This window comes from Tenrec ecaudatus, chromosome 13, assembly GCF_050624435.1.
Source record: "Tenrec ecaudatus isolate mTenEca1 chromosome 13, mTenEca1.hap1, whole genome shotgun sequence".
NCBI lineage: Eukaryota > Metazoa > Chordata > Mammalia > Afrosoricida > Tenrecidae > Tenrec > Tenrec ecaudatus.
Genome location: NC_134542.1, coordinates 22,994,007 through 23,018,236, shown reverse-complemented (window position 1 = coordinate 23,018,236; position 24,230 = coordinate 22,994,007). Strand labels below are relative to the sequence as shown.

General features: G+C 47.5%; 1 protein-coding gene and 1 non-coding gene across 2 annotated transcripts in view; one reads left to right on the top strand and one right to left on the bottom strand.

Annotated features, from left to right (window-relative positions):
• MREG (melanoregulin) overlaps positions 1–24,230 on the bottom strand; it is a 66,857-nt gene that overhangs the window by 20,455 nt on the left and 22,172 nt on the right. The window lies entirely within an intron of this gene.
• LOC142425172 (small nucleolar RNA SNORD116) lies at positions 10,696–10,787 on the top strand. The gene has a single exon (XR_012779532.1). It is a non-coding gene; the product is annotated as a small nucleolar RNA SNORD116 (small nucleolar RNA).

The window sequence follows — 24,230 nt, the reverse complement described above, 5'->3', positions numbered from 1 at the left end:
AACTTGTCATGGTCTTGTGGCCTGAGAATTTCCTGATGTATGATCTCAGACCATAAGCTTCAAGCCAAGAAAAAGAATATATAAGTTGAAGCTTTGCATGAATAAAATTGGAACAGTCACCCGCAACCTTTGAGTCGTGTGGTTTCTGTCTCCCACTCGCCGATGCTGTGACCCACCTTGAGGGACCCCCGGACCTTGCTGCAGCTGGACTGCGGCATGATACCTAGGTCCAAGTCTTAAGACTTTTAAAAACCTCTAAGACAGTGGGAAAGATTAATGAATCTTACTACATAAACACTTTCATATGTGAAGGCAAGAGACTGAAAATAATAAGCAAGCAGTTAAAAGAAATTTGTTACAACCAGCAAGGGGTCAATACAGAAAGCCCCTGATGATCAGAAGACATGAAGAGGTACTTCACCATATGGTAAGTGAGAAGCTGCCCACTCGACAAATCAAAGAAAGTTTCGTGAAACAACGAATCTTGTGGTGCTCTTGTTTTGCAGCCAAATCATTCAAGGCAACAGAGGATGGAGACGGGCCAATTCCAGGAAGGTGAACCAAGGCATTCTTGTGCGGTTCAGAGCCGCAAAAGTAATGTGATGCGTAACGACTATGTGTCAGGGTGAATCAAGATAGCTGCACACACAGAAAAATCGTTTATTCCAGAATTCCGGTGCTAGAAAAAGGGACAGTGAAGCTTTCACTTTCCCTGTACATGGAAAAAGGTGAAGGATACAGGCCTGACTGCTTTGTGAGTGATCAGTGATAAAATCAGAATGCATATAAATGTACATATATTTCTATTATAAAATATTTTTCCCAAGAAAGATGCAATAAAATCATATAAAACTGTTTACCTCAGATGGGTGGTTTTATTTTTTCCTGATGTCCCACAATATATTCTTTAGATAATCAGAACATAGATGAAGGATCATATCTAGCTTCCTTTGTTAAACTCATCTGGGGTCTGATTCCTTCGAAAATTGAAGAGTCAACTTAGGGGAATTATTACAATGTTCACCTATTTAGAAGTCTTTCCTATGCTCTGGATGGCAGTTCACAGACATTTGATTTCGATGAATGCTGTGAAATGGAAAGTTGTGTCAATAGGTTCACAAGTCTCTGGGCAAGGAGTGTGCTGTGCTCCAGAATCGCTGGCAGTTCCCAGGAGGAGGCATAGGGGGAGCAGGGAGACAGAGCCACGACTTGGTGGTAACAAGGACAGGAGTGCCCCTAGAGCTGAGGTCGTGTGTGTGTGTGTGTGTGTGTGTGTGTGTGTGAGAGAGAGAGAGAGAGAGAGAGAGAGAGAGAGAGAGAGAGAGAGAGAGAGAGAGAGAGGAGGCAGTGAGAGAGAAATTGGAAAGACACGATTTACTTCTCTCACTAACAACCCCAAAACTCAGAAGGCATTTCCTTTGGGGGCCTACATACTACTTGCTGGAGCAGTAACTTTGGTCCTCTGGCTAATTGTCTATAATATCTTCTCACCAATGACCCTCTTATAATGAGCCTTCCTCAATGTGAAAGATGCTTGATCCTCAAGAATCCCAGTCCCTTTCCTCTTCACCCCCCAGGAAAACGGAGGGAAAGTAACTGGCCTGTGATCCATTCAGTCCGTTTATTTTCTAGAGGAAGGGAAAGAAGGCAAGTGACCCTATCACATTGCCTCATCAGCGGACCCCCAGGGAAGTACCAACCTACCAAGCAAGCAGCCAACCAGTTGCCTTCCACTCCCGTCTGACTCCTGGTGGCCCCCTTGGGTGCCAGAGGAGAAAGGTGCTCCTTAGAGGCTTCTGTTTTTCATAATTTATTTTCTTGAGAATGTACACAGCAGCACAGACACCGATTCCACTATTGCTAGGTGCACAATTCAATGACACTCTTAAATGAAAGTGGTACAAGCATCCTCCTACCCACCTCCCCACCCCCTAGTAGAACAGTCCTCCTTTGGGACTTGTCTGATGCTGTCTTATGATTAGTACAGGTTATTTACACTCTACTGGAACCTAGGTTAGGGTGTGTGTGTTCCCCACAGAATCCCATCTGGAGCACACAATGCCCCTTTGTTCTGTATTACTAATAATAATTTATATAAATACACACATATATGAAACTGTATTTGGTTGTTCAAATTATCTACAGCAAAACATAACCACTTATGGACATGGATTACATTCTTCAAGATGTGGAGCCATAATCATTCTCGCTCCTTTCTTCCTCATTAATTCATGCCCCTATCTAATGTTTCTCTGTCATCAATTTAATCCCACATAGCTCTTAGAAGAGTAAAATGCTCAAGTCAGGCATTTGTCAGTAGTTACGTTAAACGACCATTTGGTTAAAAATTGCAAGGGGCATTTTTGATTTGAGGTTTAAAGATGACCTCCGGGCAATAATTCTGGTTCATCCAACCTTTCCGGCTCTAGGAAGTCTAGAATCCATGAGAATTCTACATTCGGTTCTGTGTTTTCCTCCTTTCATCAGAATTCTTCTACGGAGTCTTTGAAGGACATCAAAAAAAGCCAAACTTACTGTCATCAAGCCAGTTTCAGCTCATGGTGACCCTGATACCTTTGTTCCCTTGTCTTATTGCTCTGACTACGACTTCTAAGACAATACTGAACAGAAGTCGCAAGAGCAGATACCCCAGTCTTGGCCCCAATACCAAGGGGAGATGTCTCAGTCTCTGTCCAGTAAGCATAATGGTAGCCTTGCGCTGGGTTTGTCTGGGATGTTCAGAAGTCGGTCGGCAGGACTTTCTTCCTGGGAGGACTCAAACCCCTGACCTTTTGGTTAACAGCTGAGTGCATTAACTTTTCTCACCTCCGAGGGGCTGCGTCGGGTAACTGTACTAATGATATCTGCTAGGTGGAACACAAACGCATTATAGAGCGCTTCATCAGGAGGGCGCTGGTGAAAGAATCCCTCAGAGTACAGACAAACAAATCTTTGAGGATCTCCCTGGAGAGTAACATGCATGCTACATCCACACCAATGAGCGGTGCCCAGGGGAGCTCTTGCATAATCTCAGTGTGTCTTCTGTGGGTGGTAACCCAGTGACCCTCGCTTCGAGAGACGCATGTCCAAGGTGGGAAGGAAGGTTCTCAGGCCGGGCTGGGGGACAGCGGGCCCGCGGGCTGCAGAGGCCGGCAAAATCCTCAGGACCAGCTAACGACACACACCTCTCCGAAGAGGAGCCGCTCCGGCCAACACACGAGGGAGGAGCTCATTAAATGGCTGACCAGCCGGGCCCACAGCGGTGTTAGCAATATCCAAATGGCCCTTGGCAGAAAAAAGAGTTCCCTGCCCCTGTTCTAGGGAAGTATTCTCAATGCCTTCCATGTTCTTCTACGTCATCTGAGCTTCTTGATTACTCTGTGATTCCTTAAGGGATGCTTGGTAGTGGCCACAATCTGGGATCCGGGTGTGTTTGATTATACAGTCCTTGTTTTGCTCACCCACGCACCCCACCAGTTGTTTCCTGCTTTCTAATTTTTCCAAAATTTCAAACAAAACCAAGCCACTTTCCTAATCACACCAAGCACATCTATGGCGTCCTTGACTTCTAAGAATTCGACCCTTCCACGGGAGTCGCAGGATGCTCGCCTTCGGCTTCACCTGGCCATGGACACAGGTGGAATTACTGAAACGCTTGTGGGCCAGCATCCCTGACCGTTCCAGCGCTCCCTTCCCAGCCTGTTTGATTCCTTATGCCCTTCAGCTGGGCCTGCAGACTCGGCCTCTCACTCTCAAGTATCTGGGGGTGACCCCAGGAAGCTTAAAAGCATGATGTAATGCCACAAGCCTCAAGGCAAAATAACCACTTAAAGCTGAAGCCTTCCTGTAATTGCTTGAAAGCTCGCTGGTTACCACATTTGTTGGTAATTACCTCGTCTTTATTGGCTATGAGACACAGCCATGACTCTTTGCCAAGCCAATTAGGAAGCCGCCCCTGAATCCTGAGTTCAGCAGCCACTTCCGGTTTGCAAGAACTCTGTCTTGTCAGTCATGTGCCTGGTGGCTTAATAACAATGGCAGGCTTTAATTAATTCACACGAAGCCCCAGACATAATTCCTGTGAATTCCAAATTCCAAAATGTGGAAGGAATTGCACCATGACCGGGTACAATTTCCCAGGTCTGGAAATTACAGTGTACTGCCTTAGCTCAGGCTAATCTCCTGCCATCGGATACTTGTTCTTCCAAGAAAACATCAGTAGCAAATTGAAAAAAAAAAAAAAAAGTGTGCTTTGCACCCAGGCAAATAAAAATGCTAACAAAGTCTCTCATTCTTGAGAGGATCTCTCCTCCCGACGTGCCCCAAATCAGTGGGTGTACGAAGGAAGCGCTCCTCAAAGGGGTTCACGACGTACACTACATGTATGAAAAATTAAGTTAGAAAAATCCTGTCGGCCAAGTGTACTGAAAGACAAGCAGAAGTCACAGCCCAGGTCACAGCCCAGGTGTCCTTGAGCCAAGCTTAGCTAACTTTTGCTGTGAAGGGCCAGAGCATAAAGATGCATCGCTCTGCATGATGTAAGACCCCTGCCAGGCATGACTACTCCATGTTGTCCCTGCAGTACAAAAGGCATCCTGGGTAAACGGAGGAGCAGGTCTCTGTCCCTGTACAGAAGCAGGCAGCGAGCTGGATGGGGCCTGTTAAGTCACCATCTGCTAAGCCCTCACCTGGAGAGCAACCGCAACTGATTTATGCTCTAAGGTGCACCTGACTCCAGGTATAGTGGACGTGTCTCACCGAGCGGGCATGGACGAAATCCCACTTCTTAAGATACAGACACAGGGAGTGGAAGGCTTAATGTGTCTTTGGTTAAAAGACCCATCGTTGCTGTCCATGTCATAAAACCAGCGACACCCTCTGCCATCAAGTCGATTGTGACGCATAGTGGCCCTGTAGAGGACATAGCAGAATTTATCTAGACTGAAAAGCTTCCAGCAAGCAGACAGTCTCATCTTTCTCTTACCAGCAGCCGGTGAGTTCGAACCACCAACCTGGTGGCTAGCAGTCCAACGCTTACCCGATAGTGCCACTGGGTCATGTTCCCCACACCTCCCTATGTCAGGAGATAACAGGTCCAGAGCGGTTGAGTAGCCTGCCAAGGGTCCCACGGGAAATTAACAGTACGGCCAAGAGAGTTTGGTAGAGTTGGGGCTTGAACACTAGGAATTCTTTCTGTTGGGCCAGCCTCCTGCCTGTGATGCAGCAAACAAACATCAGCTCTACTCTGGGGGGTCCCTGACAGAGCCCCAGGTAACAAAGCAAAGTGGATGAACTCTCCAACTTGTTCCAGCAGGAGAGAAATCCTTCCAAATACTGTCTTAGGGCCCCAGCTTACCACACACATGAAAGTAAGGGTGCTTGGGGTGAGCAGATACATGCCCAGCTCCCTCGATCTAGCCTCACTCAACATTCCTGGGAAGCTTGAGGGGTCCAAAGTATCAAGGAAACCCAATGATTCAAATGAGATTTTCTTTATCTCTTACCATCCCCTCAAGATAACCTCATTCCCAGCATCCTCCCTCCTCTAACTTTCAGCCAGGCTGGAATGTCCAGGGACCAACACTGCCATATTCTCCCTCCATATAGCCTACAGTCAAAGCTCATTAGTCACCAATCCCATTCCCACAGAGGGCCTGTCCTTTGAAAAACTAATTTGCCCCGACTTATTAATGACTGAAGGTTGTGTCAGTTGGAGAAATCTAGGCTCCTGCCCCTACTTTGCCCAGACACCTTAATTTTATTTTAATTAAAATGTACTTTCCTACAATGATTTCACATTGCATTGGGTAAATGTACTGCACAAGACCTTTTTAAAGTGTTGACAAGCAAGGAGGTGACTGTGAGAATTCAAGAGTGCCAGACACAAGCCGTGGTATTTTCAGTTGCATCGTATGCATCATGTGCATGTGAAAGTAGGACACTGAATAAGGAAGGCAGAAGAAAAGGCAATGCATTTGAATTATGGTGGTGGAGAAGCATGTTCAATGTACGGACCATGGACTCCTAGAAGAACCAACAGTGCTGTCTTGGAAGAAGTACAACCAGAATGCTCCTAAGAGGTGAGGATGGTAAGACTATCTCACGTACTTTGAACCCGTGTCGAGACACCAGTTTCTGGAAAAGGACATCATGCCTGATACAGCAGAGGGGCAGTGAGAGAGGAAGGCCCTCAACAGGATGGACTGACACAGTGGCTGCAGCAACAGGCTCACACGTAAGGACAATTGTGAGCATGGTGCAGGACCTTGCAGTGTTTCCTTCTGTTGTACCCAGGGTCGCTATGAGTCAGGACTGACTCAATGACACCTAGCAACATGTACCTTTAATGGAGGGTTGCGGGGGTCGGGATTCCAAAGACAATGGAAATAAAGTTTAAAAATCACAGGCCAAAGCATTGACTCACGCTCAACATCTCAGTCATGGTGCTAGTGTAGAAGCTACTTGAAGAGTGACTAGAATCTTAAATTTAATAAGTTGTCCTGTCAGCGTTTCATGGATGCCACGTCAGAGCCCACCAACACTTCACAATGACAGCAATAGCAGATCAGCATTTGGGGGTGTGGGTTCCCTGGGCTGCAGGTCCTGCACAGGGATGCAGCGCACCAGATGGCCCCTGCATTGTGTAGCAAGTTGCATTCCAGAAAAAGCACCATGAATGAAGGGAACCTGGATCCTCTATATGGGGCATTAGCCTGTCGGGCCTCTAGTCCAGAGGGGGGTACTATATCTGACTAGGCTATAAGAACATTCTTGAAACGGAAGTCCAAGAGGAAAGTCAGGCTATGCCTCTATTCACAAGCCATGAAGACACGCCTGAGCCTCACAGAGAATCGGCTTAACCGGAGGGCACAGGAAGCCTTTCCAGGCCTGCTCCCATGAGTTATGAACTCCCTAAACTGGTGAGCCACGGATCAGAGACAAATACCTTGCGAGGATAAGGGATAGACATGATTTTCTGCTTGAAAGTGCCCCTCACGCCTCTGTGAATGAAATTTAAAATCTTACCCTTCACCTAGAGCAGTGGTTCTCAACCTTCCTAATGCTGTGACCCTTTAATACAGTTCCTCATGTTGTGGTGACCCCCCAACCATAAAATTATTTTCGTTGCTACTTCATAACTGTCATTTGGCTACTGTTATGAATCGGACGACCCCTGTGAAAGGGTTGTTCGATCCCCAAAGGGGCCACGACCCACAGGTTGAGAACCGCTGACCTAGAGGATCCTTGCTAACCCATCCCATATCACATAGCCCCATTCTTTTTCCTGCTTCCTCTACTCCAGCCTCAGTGGCCTTCTTGCCAGGCCCCTTCCTGCCTCCTAGCCTCCCCATGCATTGTTCCTCTGTCTGCAATGTCCCTCAGGAGGCCCACCCTCTCACCTCTTCCGGGTCTCGGCTGCCCACTAGAGTCTTCCTTCCAAGCCCGATCACCACCTGGTATTGCGTTTATTCCTTTACTGGTTACCAGTCTCCTAGCAACAGAAGGTTAAGCTACTTGAGGGCAGGCCCTGCTTCCTGCTACGATGGCAGTGTCTACTCTGACGGCTCTCAGAAAGAACCACAGCGGGCCTTACGCAACAGACAACACAAACAAATGAGCCAACCCATCTAGCAACTATCTGTTTCTATTTGGAACTTCTCAACCAAATGATTATGGCCCACGGCACTGTGCTAAAACCTCCTTCCTGATTTGTACAGCAATATACATGGGCTGGTAGAATGGAGAGGGGGCAAAGACGGGGCCTTCTATTCCCACGAAGAGTTACCATCTCGGAGACCTGCAGGGGCAGTTCCACCCTACCCTGTCGGTTCACTATGAGGAAGCATCAACTTGATGGCACTGAGTTTGGGTTAGTGAGGTAGCTAGTTTATTGTGCCCACCTGGCTGATAAACACATGTGGGATTAATTGAAGGGCGGAGAGATAAATGGCTTGGCGAGACTCGCCTTTCTTGTCTCTTGCTCTTTGATCATCGGACCAGTGTACGGCTGCCTGGCTTGTTCTTTGCCTCAATTTGCAAGCTACACTACCTGTGGGACACCTAACCCGTGAGCTGTGTTGCTGTAATTTGAGGTTCCTTCAAGACCTGCTTTGACATAACATTGGAATTTACATCTGTTAAGTTGGGGACTGTCGGACCCTGTCATCTGGCTGACTGTTGGTGACCTTCCTTGCTGTTTACTGCCTGTGCCTGGATAGCCTGAATTGCTTACAGAGGACTCTACCCAGCGGCCCTCAAGACGTGAAGGACTGCCAGTGTCTCACAACTGTCTCACGGGAGTGAGTTGTACTGCTTTATAATTTAAATAACTGCTTATTCCTTATATCTATCTATCTGTAAAAATATATATATAAACTTATTAGCATTCTGATTTTGTTTCTCTAGAGAACCCTATCACCATTTGTTTGGTTTTTTTAGTTGGTGGACTGGAAAGAGCATGGTCAGGAGCACTGAGTGTCAGCTCCCTATTGACTAGAGAGTCACTTTGCCTCAGTTTCACCAGTTATGAAATAGGAAACACCCACCCTGTCAATGCCAAAGGCTTGTGGGGCTCCGATGTTGTATGTCAAAGTGTGTTATTCTGTAGGGTGGGGTGCTGTACAAAGTGTAGTCATCAGGCATGGTAGGCACAGCATCTGAGCTGCCACGACTGGCACTCAGAGTGCCCACTGCTGTCCAAACGTGGACGCCGAGGTTCCATGGAGCATGACCTGAGCCAGTTTCTATGCACCCAGAGTGCTCTTCATGCCCAAACATCACCTTAACACAGGGAAAGGCCAAACACTCCATCATGGCTTCCGACGTCAGGGGAGACAGTCGGAGGAAGCCGTGGGAGGCTACGACTTTGAACACTCCGCAAATGAGAACCCTGGGTGCCTGTGTGCCTCAACAAGCGCCTCCCAATGACTAGGTCTCAGCCGCTGTCAGATGAGAAGCTGACCTACAGACAGAGGCGCACTATCCTGAGAACACCAAAGCACGCAGAAGGATGGGTGCGATAAGCAGAGGCTGAGCTTGCTTACCTTCCTGGTTATCTGCACAGCCCAGCTCGCCGCTCTCGGTAGCTGGGAGACGAGTCAAAGGGATTGGGAGCAGGAGAAACAAGAGACCACGAAAAGCCTTTCAAAACGAGGGCAGGGGAACCGGTGGAGTAAGCGGTAGGAAGGACAGCCAGTGTTTCAACATGGGCCAAGAGCCGACTGATAAAAGGGAGATCATTTTCAAACGACCCTGCGTCACCCAAGCCCGGTCAGATGGGAAGGACTTCCTGGGCACCCCAGTTAGCCGTCCACATTCTCTGCTTGGTGTCTCACTCACTCACCTCATGCCAGAGCTCAGCCCTCTAACAGTGCAGCCTCTGGAGCCCCAGAGATTGTCTAGTACAAGAAGTGGCCCGGCTTAGCCATTGCCTTGACTTCCATCCAGTGGGATGTCTTCATGCAGGGCCCTATTTCCCTTCCAGGAGACCAGGATCCCAAGTGTCAAGCTGCCCCAACCCGAACTCAGGAAGCCTCAAAACCCACAGCCGCGTTATCCATGGACATATCTGGAAATGCAGCCAGTAGTCACCGCACCAGCTACTCTGCTCAGAAAACCGTTCCCTTCCATTGTCACCAGCTAAGATCAATTTCAGAAGCCCCACTGGCACAGTGGACTATGCACTGGGCTACAAACGGCAAGCTCAGCTGTTCACGCCTACCAGTTGCTCCAAGGGAGAAAGATGAGGCTGTCTGAAAATGTGCACAGTCTCAGAAATGCGAGGGGAAGTTCCACTCTGCCCAAGGGGTACCTCGCGGGCCGCTATGACTTGGAATTGACTGAATGGCATAAGTGAGAGTGGGAAGATGGATTTGGGTCACAAGCTCCTTTTCAAAATCCCAAAGCAGGTTACGTTTACGTTCAGTTATTTTCACCGCTCACCAATTTGTTCATGGTTTCTTCTAGTATCTCCTTTTTAGCTGCTGGTTGAACGAGCCTACATAGAATCATTAAGTATTGCACTGGATATAAAGATGGGTGAAAATATACAGGGTTGGCATGCATGAGGTGGGAGCCAGGCATGACGAGGAGCTGATGGACATGGGTACAGCCAGAAGCAAAATGGGAAGAACAGTGGGGACCAAACTGCCTGGAGGGGGCCTCCGAGAAGTTAAAGGGCAGCTGAAGGGGGTTGGGGGAGGGCTCGGTATGCAAAGCACACCCACGTACTGGTACTAAATGCATCCTTGGAGGAGGGATGCAGGTAGCCCTACTACATGCGCCTAGCGCATCCTCGACTTGCTGTCACTTTCTCCAAGTCTCTGTTGACCGGGGCAAAGGCATCTGGCTCAAGAGTAAGTCCAGAATGCCAGGGATGGAAGCTCCTTGGGCTACAAGCTGTTTCCCTTTTCCATGACACTCAGACATGCCAGGAATTCCTTCGAGTTGGTTCGGCTATAAGTCCAATGGGAATAGGTAGCTCCCTCCTGCAGTGGAGAATGTCCCTGTCCTCCAAGGCTTATTGATCCCCTGCGCTGTGACAGCACGTGTAGGTCCACAGCCTGATTAGACTGGCCCTATTCCAGGGTCCTGGGTGTGGTTCCAGCTGCCTCCCCAAGCTGGAGACTAGAGGCTGAGGCTGTTCAGCCTTGGGGGGGCGGGGGGGGCCTCTAGGAAGTGTCTAGCAGTGTGCACAGATCGATGATGACTCCCCCATCTGCATTCCTCAGAAAAGCTGAACAAATGAGTGACAACTCCCTGCCGTCCTGTTCATCACACTGAGGTCCAGGCCACCCCCACCCCCCGCAAAAGGAAGCACTATAGTCACTACCCCCCATCAGAAAAAGCTAGTGACAAACATTCTAATGACTCCATTTTTGTGATTGCCAAGGCTGCCTCAAAACAATGACCTGACCAGACCAGCCTGCTGTAGGACAGTCCACCTTCTTACAAGCGGTTGACATTCTCATGCCTGATTTTCCTGAGATGGGGGTGGGTGGTGGGAGGGATACTAGAATTATTTTAAGTGCTGGCTGGCAAGGGATCAAGGCCAGTGGGTGGTGGGCCACACCTCTGAAGTATTAGCTGTAGCTCACAACACCCTCCACCCCAAAGGGCCTGTTATCTCCACCCCGTGTACACATGCTCCAAACTCTCCAATTAATTGACCAAGCCTGGGGGCAGGGGGGGCCGCTGGCACAACTGAACACCTCCCAAATCAGATGAGCGGGACTATCGAAGGGCAGGCCCACACCTAAAACCAAACTCACTGCCCTGGTGTCGATGATGCCGACTCACAGAGACCCTCTTGCCAGTTGAACTGCCCCTGTGAGTCCCCAGACCGTTACGGATGGCGGGAGCAGGAAGCCCCATCTTTCTCCCACGGCGGGGCTGGTGGCTTCGAACTGTTGGTCTCGAGTATCACAGCCCACCAGGAACCACTATGCCACCAGGGCTCCTTTAAGAATAAGCCCAGCCACACCCAAAGTGCCTTGCTCAATCCCCGAGTCTGATTAATCAACAAGAGCACCTGGATCTTCTGGTCTCTATGGAGAAATGTGAGTCCAAGCCCCGAACTGGCAACCTACAGTCCGCACAGAAACCCAGCTTGCTCGGGTTCTTCTGCCCTAAAACATATTCTTCAGGGAAAGACTCCGGTCACTGAAAAAGGCCCCAAGGGAAGTGTTTTAACAGTGACAGCAGCCACGAGGCAAAAGGGCTTGGGTGTGACTTTACCTCTCCCATGCTAATTTGTCAATAAATGTGGTAATTCTTTCAAGAGGGCGTACCCGTTCATCGGAATGCCGAGCTATGCCGCCTGCCTCTTTAATTGCAAAACCATAAAGTGGCACCACACCATGCCAGCTTCTGAAAGCAGGTCAAGGTGTGGGTGCTGTAAATAGCATGTGCGGCATGGGGAGGCCACTGCAGGGAGCCAGGGACGACGCAGGGCCCGAATGGAGGGCTGTGTCACCTCTGGAAAAACCCATCACCTTCCGGAGCACCTTGGGGACTGTAAGTCTAAGCAGCAGCAGGTCTGGGCCTGCTTTCTCCCACATTTTTCAATCAATTCCAAAAAAGCGAGACCAAAGCTGCACTTATCGGATGGCCTCATAGCCCTTGCAGAGACGCACCAGCTGCGCCACCGCCAACACTTGAATCCCAGAGTGCCAAGGGCTCTCCTGGGCTCTGGGCAACCAAGCTTATCCGGAGTGGAGCAAGAGCAGCCACCGGAAGGGGAGTTGCAGGGAGCGAGGGTGGAGAAAGACTGACACCCAAGCTGCTCATTAGCATATGAATTCACAGGCACTGGGAGAACCGGTCGGAGAAAAGAGCCAGTTGAGGCAGCTGAGTCCTGCAAAGTGGAAAAGCTCAGAGTTGACTTTAGACTGCATGAACACCGAGTTCCCTCCCCAAACCAAACCCATTGTCGGGTGATTCTGACTCACAGCTGCCCTCCTAGACAGACAGACAGACAGACAGAGAAACAAAGGCTGCTCAGAAAGACCCAGGGAGACAGCCCACACAAAGTATGTGGTGAGAAAAGCACATCATTTTAGTGATAAAGATACATGTATATAATTTTAAATTATTTTACAACTGCCTAAACCAGCGGTTCTCAAGCTGTGGGTCGAGACCCCTTTGGGGGTCAAATGAACTTTTCACAGGGCTTGCCAGATTCATTAGAAAAAGGATAGTTATGAAATAGCAGTGAAAATAATTTTATGGTTGGGGGGGGGGGTACCACAACATGAGGAACTGTATTAAAGGGTCAAGGCATTAGGAAGGTTGAGTGTGACACTGTGCCCTGTAACAATAACAGGCAGCTCACTCTCCCGCCCTGTCAGGAATGGAATGGGTGCCCTGTAACAATAACAGGCAGCTCACTGCCCGGTCAGAAATGGAAACATTTTTAAATTGCAGCCTGAAACAGGTGTAGCCCAGCCCAGGATGTTTGCACTCCAAGAAGCAGCCTAGCCTACCTACTGTATCGTTTGGCAGACCACTGGGGACAAACTGATCTTAAATGTAGAACTTACTTTGTTAGACTTAAAAACTGTTTTGTTTCACTTTTCTGAGAATGCTTTGCCAGTTTCACACAAGAACTTGCCTTCCCCCTCCCCTTGCTTGGCAAGACGCCCCACAAGGATGTATAATAACTTCCCTTTGAAGCTGTTCGGGGCTCTCGCCTTACAGACTGAGCCTGCCTCAGTTGCTGGTGAGGGCCCAGATTCGAATCTGTCTGAATAAAGCTTTACTGTTTCCATCTCTGTTTCAGTGAGTGGTCTGGGTGAGGGTCTCGCTCGCTAACATTGAGAACCACTGGTCTAGGTGGAGAGAAAGCTAAAGTCAAGCCTTCCTCACCGCTGCTAACAAGTCCCCCTTTCTCTCCTTCCCCTCACCAAAAAAAAAAAAAAACCAAACTCAGTATCATCAAATCCGTTCCAACTTACAGTTGATTCTGACTTATAGTGACCCTATAGGACAGGGTAGAACTTGCCCCTTTGAGTGCCCAGGACTGTAGTTCTTTACTGGAGTAGAAAACCTTACTTTCCTCCAGAGGATCAGCTGGTGGTTTCGAACTGTTGACTTTGCAGTCGGCAGCCCAACTATTAGTGGTATAACCCACTATATCACTCGGGCTCCTAACAAATTCCCAGTGGTAGTTACAGTTGGTGTTAGCAGCAGTGGCGTCATCTTCAATTCAAGGTAGCCACACACGATGGTCAAGGACACTGCTCACCTCCCAGAAATGGTATCACCGTGTACCAGCTACATTGACTCAAACAACACTATCTGCTTCTTCGTTTAGGTGCTAGGACTTGTTGTAACGGCCTCATACAACTCCCATACAATATTCACAACTAAAGGAATTCGTTAAAGAAGCTAACAGGTTATCCCAAGTCAGGTCAGCAAACCATGAAGATACGGATGGTCATTGGCTACAGCAACACCTCTCCACAGTCAGCAGCCAAGTCTCTCTCAGGTACTGTTCTCAGCCTGAGTCACATAGTCCCTTGGCCTTTGCCTTCATGGACCAGGAAGCCAGCCTGCTTGTCACTCAGGCTTAGTCCTATACCCTCGGGCCAGATGAAGAGAAGTTACGTCTCAGCGCTGCTTCTCTGAGTCTCCAAGCCACAGTCTTTGGTGCATCTGGTCTTGGCCGCCTCTACCACTTCAGATAAGACAGCTTGGACACACTCTTCCAAAATCCTCTGATCTTTCTCTGTATCCCACATGGCTTGTGTATACTGAGAAATGGGTTTGACGGAAGCGTGACGTGTCCTTTATCTGAGCATACTCCCCAAGAAAAGGAAGGATTCTGCCTTAAATCACACCCTCCAGTAGTCTTAAAGATACCCTCAAGGAAACTCAAGATGTGACGGTCTACACCCTTTACTAAAATCGGGTCTTAGTCCACCCTAATCCTGACCATTAGTAGAGAACTTCTCCCAAAATGGGATTCTAGCCACAAGCATAGGGTCCAAAATGATAACACACCATATAAAGGATTATGACTAGAAGGACCATATGAATTGACTACATCTCTGGTGAGATACGCTTTTACACAAATGAGCTACATTTTACCAAAATGGGAGTATCAATGACTGCAGCAATCCAGTGACAAGGAGCTGCCAGCGTTTCAGGCCAGATTCAGAAGAGGATCTGGAACAAGAGATATCATTGCTGATGTCAGATGGATCTTGACTCAAAGCAGAGAATATCAGAAAGTTTTATTGACTATGCCAAAGCAGTCAACTGTGTGGGTCATATCAGAACTATGGATCACCTTGAGAAGAATGAGACTTCCAGAACACTTCATTGTGCTCACGTGGAATTTGTCCACGGATCCAGAGGCAGTTAGCAGAATGGAACAAGGGAATACTGCATGGTTTAAAATCAGGACAGGTGTGCATCAGGGGTGTCTCTTCTCATCATAACTTGTTCAATGTGGATGAGGAGCAGATCATCAGAGAAGCTTGAGCATATGAAGAAGAATGTGGCATCAGGATTGCAGAATGATTAACCGACAATATGCAGATGATACAACCTTGCTTGCTGAAAGTGAAGAGGGCTTGAAGCACTTACTGATAAAGATGAAAGATTACAGTCTTCTGGCTCAATGTCAAGACCAACCTCATCACAACTGGACCAGTAGGTCACATCATGATCAGTGGAGAAAAAGTTGAAGTTGTCAAGGATTCTGTCTTACTTGGATCTACAATCAATGCTCATGGAAGCAGCAGTCAAGAGGTCATCAGCCTTGCATTAGGTCAATCTGCTGCACGAGACCTCTTTAGAGGACTGAAGAGGAAGGACGTTAATTGAAATCTAAGGTGAGTTCTACTCCAGGCACGGTTATACTATATTCATCAGAGCAATTTTTAAATTAATAAATCATTTTATTAGGGGCTCATATAGCACTTACCACAATACATACATACATACATTGTGTCAGGCACATTTATACATCTGTTGCCATCATTTTCAAAACTTTCTTTTCATTTGAGCCCTGGATATCAGCTCCTTTTTTTCTTCCCCTTCCTCCCCCACTGTTCCTCTCTCATGAACCCTTGATAATTTATAGAATTTTTTTCATGGCTTATACTGACCAATGTCTCCCTTCATCCACTTTTCTGTTGTCCATCCCCCTGGGAGGGGGTTATAGATAGATCACTGTGATTGGTTCCCCCTATCTGCCCCCACCTCCCCTTCCCCTCCTGGTATAGTTATTCTCAATATTGGTCCTGAGGGATTCATCTGTCCTGAATTCCCAGTGTTTCCAGCTCTTGTCTGTACCAGTGTACATGCTCTGGTCTATCCAGATTTGTAAGGTAGATTGGGATCATGTAGTGGGGGAAAGGGGGAGGAAGCATTAAAGAACTAGATTAAAGTTGTATGTTTCATTGGTGCTATACTGTACCCCAACTGGCTCCTCTCCTCTCCACGTCCCTTCTGTAAGGGGATGTCCAGTTGCCCACAGATGGGCTTTGGGTCTCCACTCCGCACTCCCCCTCATTCACAATGATTTGATTTTTTTGTTCTGGGTCTTTGATGCCTGATACCTAATGCTCTCAACACCTCGTGACCATACAGACTGGTGTGCTTCTTCCATGTGGGCTTTGTTGCGTCTCAGCATGATGGCCGCTTGTTTATCTTCAAACCTTTAAGACCCCAGACACTATATCTTTTGATAGGCAGGCACCATTAGCTTTCTTCACATTTTCTTATGCACCCACTTTGTCTTCAGCAATCGTGTCTAGAAGGTGAGCATCATGGAATGCCAGGTTAATAGAACAAAGTGTTCTTACATTAAGGATGAACTTTTGTAGAGGCCCAATGTCCATCTGCTATCTTAATACTAAACCTATAAATATATGTACATAGATCTATTTCCCCATATGTACATAAATGTATGTACATATGTACATGCCTGTATTTACACCTCTGTAAATGCCCTTTGCCTCCTAGTTCTTTCCTCTATTTCCTTTTACTTTCCTCTTGTCCCACTATCATGCTCCGCCTTCATTTGGGTTTCAGTAATTCCTCTCCATTATATTGCCCCTGATCAAGCCCCACCAGGCCTCCTACACCCTCCTCGCCATCAATTTTAGATCACTTGTTGTTCCCGTGTCCCTGGGTTTGCTAACACCACTTCCTTCCCCCCACCCCCTCTTCTCCCATGTCCTACTCACGCCTTGTTTTCCTCCCCCATATTGTTTATTCGGCCTATCTTATCTAGATAAACATGCAGAGATAATAATATACACAAAAACAAGACAGAGCAAAACAAATCAACAAAACAGCAACCAAAAAATGACTCAAAAAAGAAGTCTATAAATAGCTCAAGGTCTGTTTGTTGACCTTTGGTCGAGTGTTTTCAGGTCGAGTCTGATGGGGTGCCATGCCCTGGCACCAAAGTCTATATTTGGTATTCCCGGGGACTTCATTGCTCTGCTCCCCTTGCTGTTCTGCTGCACACCCTTAGTCTTTCACCTCCGTGTGGTGGGGTCAGATCAGGCACAATTCCCACACTGTGTCTCCAGTGTTGTCCCCATAGCGCCATGGGTCAGTGAGGGACATCGACGGCATGGTGTTTTCAATCTCCTCATATGCACGTGAAAGTTGGACGGTGAATAAAGACCAAAGAAGAATCGACGCATTTGAATTGTGTGCTGGGGAAGAGTATTGAAAGTACCGTTGGCTGCTAACAGGACAAATCAATCTGTCTTGGAAGAAGTAGGGCCAAAGTGCTCCTTGGAGGCAAGGACGGCAAGACGTCATCTTACACACTTTGGACATGTTGCCAGGAAAGACCAGTCCATGCAGAAGTAGACGGGGGCAGCAAAGGAGAGGAAGGCTCTCAACGAAATGGACTGACATCATGGCGGCAACAAGGGACTCAAGCATGTGAACGATGAGGAGATGGCACGGGGCCTGGCATCCGTTCTGTTGTGCAGAGGCTCCCTAGGGATCAGAGCGACTCAATGGCACCCAACAAGAGTATTCAGGATGAGCCATCATGGCACGGTGAGTTCAGGGTCTCAGCTGCTAAATGAGAAAAAGGAATTTGAGCCCAACAGCGACTCTGAGGGAGGAAGACGCAGAAGTCTGCTTCCATAAAGATTACAGAGCCTTGGAAGCCCCTGGAGCAATCCCAACTGCTGCTTCCATAAAGATTACAGAGCCTTGGAAGCCCCTGGAGCAATCCCATAAGGTTGCTGGAAGTGGAAATGGGCTCAAAAGCAATGGGCTTCACTTCTCTTTTGTTTTTATAGTATTTGTTGGGATAGCTTTGGGCTGCCAACCACCAAGATCAGCAGTTTGAAACCACTAGTCGCTCCATGGGAGAAAGATGAGGCTTTCTAGTTCCAGAAAGAGTTAACCCTCTGAAACTCACAGGGGCAGTTTTACCCTGTCCTATGGGGTCGCTGTGAGTCAGAAATGACTCAATGGCAGTGAGTTTGGTTTGGGTTTATTGATACAGCTACATAGGATCTGTTCATCCTCTCACTGGGTAATTTTATATCCAGCTCTTGACTTTTCAAAGCACCACTGCAGAGGACATTTGGTCTCATAAGTAGGACACCCATACAATAAACCTGTTAATAGCAAAATTGCCAGGCAAGTTGATTTAACTCAGATTCAAGAGTAGAGATTATCTATGGGGAACCAAGGGAGGAAACAGGAAGATGGCAATTACATTAAGGAAATTCTAACTAATGTTACAGAGCAAAATACGTATACATTTTTTAAATGGGAAACTAACCTATTCTGCAAACTTTGACCCAGACAGCAATTTAGGAAAATAAAATAAAATGCAATCTTCAGAATAAGCCAAAAAGAAAAAACAAAAGAGGCTATTCTGCCTTAAGAATTTCAACAGAGAAGTAGAGCTCAAATGACTGAAGGGGAAGCAGAGGAGAGGCTCAAGAGAGAGTCTCAGGGCAACCACTTCCCGTGGCCAGGGAGATCTTTGTGGAAAGGGCCACCAGCCCTGCAGGCAACGATTTCTCAGAACCTAGTGATCTCTCCCGTTTCTGTGTCCTTGGTTCAGATTTCATATAATAAATAGTAAGCACGAAAATGAAGGAGGCTGCATCTGGAATTGGGGTAGGCAGTCTTGCAGGAGAAAATGGGACAGCTGGACAGAGGTGTCTTGCTAAACCTGAGTGGTACATTTAAGTTCTGTTGGTTAAAATCTGGATGTTTCACAGGGACCGTGATTTCTACAGACCCCCACCTTCCACTCCATCCCGTATCTCCTGTCTGTGTAGGAACCTGCTGGCTCTTTTTAGCCTAGCCTCACAAGTTGATCCCTTATATTAAATGCTCCAGATTAAACATTATTAAACCCAATATTAAACATTATCAGGGTCTTGCCTTGGTTCCACACTAGGAGGCCTGCCCTTCCCATTTCAGCCTCTGTCCAAGCACCACACCCCTGCCCACCTGGAGCAAGCTTCAGAAATTTCTCTCTACCGTGACCTGTGGGCAGGGCATCAACTGTCGGGGAGATGTGGAAGCAGTGGTGAGATGCAGCAGACCTGATACCTAGTTTTTTGTTGCGTGCAGGGATCCAATTGGTAACATGTGATTTATAATCAGGACTCTCTAAGGTGGCGGCTGGGCAGTTGCCCAATGTGGAAATCACACATTTACATTCCTTCCTCTTTTTTTTATCACTACTCTTTTTTAAAGTTCATCTGCACAACAACATTTTCTCAGTACCCATAGTAATGTTCATTCCGTCCACAGGTATGAAAAATTAGATGGAACTCTGCTTGTAATATCTATTTATACATTTCATAAAACGCATTACTTTTCATGAAATAACATTTTGATTCTTCCTTTATTACTTGCATTTGATACTTCAGTAATCAAATACATAATATAAAGAGAAACAGTGCCCAACAAACAGAAGGTGACACGCCTTCATTCTTTCAGCCCGTGCCACGCCTCAAATTCCCACGAGATACTATGAGTGAATTATGCAATTCCTGAAAGTGTCCAAGGAGCTAAAAATATTGTCAATGACAAGTGCTGTAAGTTCAGCAGAAGCAGCAAGGGGCTTTCTAAGAGGAACATAACATATTCAGCGAAGAGTAGCCTCCTGCTTCTAATATAGCAAACACCACGACTATTGTCTGACTGGTCTACCTCTAAAGGAAGGGCTCCCACTCGTACAGTGACAAGATGGCTAAGGAGAAATCACAGGTCTGACCATGCTCAGATAACAGTGGAGGATATTGGAAGTGAGGCCACCAACCAAGAAGAATCATGGGAATACGTTAAATAACAATTTTGGGCTTTTTTGTCAGATATTATTTAATATTTATTTATTCATTAATATTCATTAATGCTTTCTTATAACATAATCTAGTTTTATGCCTACTTTTATGGTTCTTATTTAAGTATTAACTATATGAAATAATAAGCTACCTTTCGGTATATTGTTACTCTGGACCTAAAATGGTCATTAGGGCAGCGAACTGATTGTTAAATTATTTCCATCGCACCACTGCATGGAAGAATCGGGTATTTATACCTTGAAGACACAAAACCAAGCAAATCTACTGCCACTGACTTGATTCCCACTCAAGACAAACCTAAGGGACAAAGAACTGCCCTACAGGGTTTCTAAGGCTGTCACCCTCTATGGAAGGAGACTGCCGCATCTTTTCCTCACAGCATGGCTGGTGGCTGTGAGCTGCCAACTTCTGGCCAGATGTCACAGCTGCGCCCACCTCCCCACCCAGGCTCCCCCACCATGAGGGCAGTGGCACTGAGTGACAGTAAGTGTGGAGACCACACCTGGGATGCAGTGAGTGCTCAGTAAGTGTCAGTTGTCCTTATTCCCTGGTTCCTTCTCACCACACCGCCTTCTAGTTTTGGCCACTGCTTCCCTTCAGAATTTATTACACCGGCGCTCAGTTCGTTTGTGCTGTAACAGATGATCATAGGTATTGGATTTACATCATGGTCTCTTATGAATTTGGTTACTGTCAGCCAAACCCTCTGAGCTAATATAGCTCTAGGTACCTTGACCAGGTCAAGTTCAGAGACCTGCAAAGCTCGTCACCAGGAGTTATCTCACCCACGGGATTAATTGCTAGCCTTGAATGAAACGGCACCCCTCACTGAGGCATCTCTCGTGTTGACCTGAGAGTAGTTTTGAAACAGGAAGTGGGCCTGCACACTGAAAGAAATAGAAACTCGGGGGGACTGTCCATCAGCTAGTTCTCATAGTGACTCGAGAGGGGGAAGAACTGAGACGAGAGAGACATTTTCTACACTAACCCTACATGGCCCTCGGGCCTGAAACGCATTAGCCTTTCCCGAAGACTTGGAAATCCTCTCACCCCCAGTCAATCATGTTTGACTGCTCATTAACATGAGACACAGCCCCTCAAGAAGAAGAAAAAATAAACACAATCAAGTAAACGATGAATCACTCTACGCCTTTGTTGAAACACATCCTGTATATAAGAATGGTATGGGCACTTTTGGGGGAAAACTCAAATAGGCAGCTTTCTTCTGAAGGAAATTAGCAAGACAGGTCTTATAGTTTTGTTTGTTTGTTTGCTTGCCTGTAAGCTTACTTTGCATATGGTTGGTCCTGTTCACATGTAAATAAAGGAATAAGTGAAATCATTCCGATCTCTGCCCTAAATCCTCAGAATCTCCTTCTAGTCTTCCTTTCTCTTGTCCAGTCGAGGGCACTGGACCCAAAGCGCAAGGACATGACTTAACAGGAGTCACCAAGCCTCTTTGGGTTGCATCTATTGGTTTACCAATAGTTCACTCACTGTAATGTTTACAGGAGACACGCTGATTACGTGCTAGGAAGGAATCACTGATGGGCCATATTTTCTAGTGAATATCGCATCCAACCCTGATACAGGTTGCTGGCAACTCAAATTGGCATTAAGCCTGGTCATTCATATTTATATTTAATCAACTGTCATTCAAAGGGGGGGGGGGGAAACAGAGACCCAACTCGCCTATGATAGGGCCCTAGTGGCATAGTGGTTCGTATTGTACTGCCATCCCCAAGGTCAGCAGTTTGAAACCACCAGCAGCTCTGCGGGAGAAAGAAAGGACATCCTACTCCTGTAAACAGGTCCAATCTCACACACTCAGGGGACAGTTCTATCCTGTCCTACAGGGCCACTGTGAGTCATCACTGACTCTATAGCAGTGAGCTTGGCCTATGCAAAGTGTAGAAAACTAGAGTGAATTCCTACCAGAAAATTATCCTGTGCATGCTTGCAATCAAATACGTGGCCTTCCTTCTGGAAATTCCACCATCACAAACACAGTGACACAGTGTGTCAATCCATGGCTGTGACCATGAAATATCGGGTAGTATGAAACTTGGCCAGCTTCCTGCCCTCCAGAATATCTCCAATGTGTTCTCCATCCTTGCTCTTTCACTGACCCGTCAGCACTCACAAGGCACCTTATCCACTGCTGTCCACACACCTTCCCTGGCTGTCAAGCTGATTCCATACCACTGAGAAATGCCCCATCAAGTTTCTAGTCTGTAATACTGGGGGGAGGAGCGCTGGGAGCAGTAATAGGTGGTTAGCTGCTAACCAATAGGTGGGTCGTTTGAACCCACCAGCTGCTCCAGCCCTGGAAACTCTAAAGGGCAGTTCTGTTCTGTACTGAAGGGTCGCCATGAGCTGGACTCCACGCAAGGGCAGTCCATCCATCTTCACGGGAGCAGATGAACGAGTCTTCTTTCCTACAGAGCCACTGGGGGGGTCAAAGAGCCAAGCACTTAGCCATTGCGCCACCAGGGCTCCTGAAGGACAGTACAAGGAGGCCTGCTTCTTCCCTCCGAGATGTGGATCCCCGAGAGGGGCATTCCGATACAGAAAGCTTCTCTCTGCCCTCCACTCCCCTTCCATGTCCCTCCAGCTTCAAGGGAAGCCTGCGAGACAGCAGTCTCGGCCTGGTTTGCATATCTCATGATGAAGATCAGCAATGGAGACCAATCCACCCTTACATCTCTGTCTACATAGATGTGGAAATGGACTCATTTCTAGCCGCCAGCTATTTTGAGAGTGTCCATCTTTCCGGCAGCAGAAAGCCTCATGCTTCTCCCCCAGAGAAGCTGGTGGGTTTGAACCACTAACCTTGTGGTTAACGGCCCGATGCATGGCCCACTACGCCACTAGGGCTCCTTGTGCCCAACAAAGGCTGATACTACACAAACACCCCAGTCACCCTGTGATGTAGATTGTACATGGTGAGTCGTAGTCAAAAAAAATAAACAGACGAGAGCATCTAAATACGGCAGGAGGTCAACATCTGTTTGATGACATGTCTTGTACAGAAGAGACTCCCCTGAAACTTTTTCTAAGCTCACCGAAAGACAGAGGCAGTATTTCCGGTCAAACAGGCTGCAGAATCACATCAACCAGAAGGAGCAGCAATCCCGTCTCTGTCAGCCCTTTTCTTTGAAAGCCTCTAATATTGGGGACAAAGATGCCCCCTTCCTTGTGTCTCTGTGAGGTCTGAGTCTTGCTCTGGAGCATACCAAGCATGTAACTTACCCTGAGCCCACTGCCACGGAGCCCGTTCCAGCTCACAGTGGCCCAGTGCAGGCTTTCGGAAGCTGTCATCCTCTGGGACAGACAGCCTCGTCTTTCTCTCTAAGAATGGCTGAGGGGTTGAACTGACAGCCTCACAGTCAGCAATCCAACGCTTCCCCAACGGGGCACCACCGCGGCTCCGACATGGGCAGCTTACCAACTGACAACTCAGGGCGACCCCAAATGTGCCAGGGTTTTCAGGGACTGGTTTTTCAGAAGTGGGTCACCAGACCTTTCTTCCGAGGCACCTCTGGGTGGGCTTGAGGCTCCAGCTTTTCTATTGGCAGCCATGTCCATGAGCCATTTGCACCACACCTAGGGACTCCAACAGCACACAGCTACATACGCTATAAATATTATGTAGAAAACAGAAGGCAAGATTGTTTGATGCTGAGAACCTACTAAACTTTAAAAAATTCACACCCAAGGAGACATTCACAAGACAAACAAAAGAACTCACTGCCATGGATGATGCCAAATCACTAGCAGAGGAAAACAAAGAATAGATGCATTCAGTAATCCTGATAACCTAGGCCCCAACGAACAGGCCCTCGTTGCTAAACCCAGAATGATGTAGAGAATTCCTTCAGTGTTCCATTTTCATTTTGCGCCTCCATCCTTGTTTTGCAAACAGATGCCCAACAAAAGCCAATGTTTGCGAATTGTTCAGACATCAAACGCCCTGTCAGAGTGGGCCTTGTCCCGTCTGGGTAGGACAGGTTGGAGAGAGGAACGTGGAGTCCCACTGCTTAGGAATGATGTGGCTAAGAAAGGTCAGTCCAGCCTCTGTCCCCTACCTCACACTGGCCCTCCAAATATACCTGCCAACTCTGGCTCTGCTCTGTTCTTGCCTTTCTGTATCTGGACTATGAAAGGTGAGTAAACAGATAGTCCATACCTTGGAAACAACTCCTGAGATCTATTTCTATGTTAAGCACTTTATAGGAACTGCCTGGCAACACAACACACTGCTGCCAGGAGTCCTGATGCTGCATAAGAACAAACAACATTAAACCAGGAGCATTTTATGGCTTTAAACCAACCAACCACGCTCAGCAGCTCCCCAAGGTTGTGCCGTGTGGTTTTCCTGGGCTCACTCCAGGCACCCACGCTACCTGTGCGCGC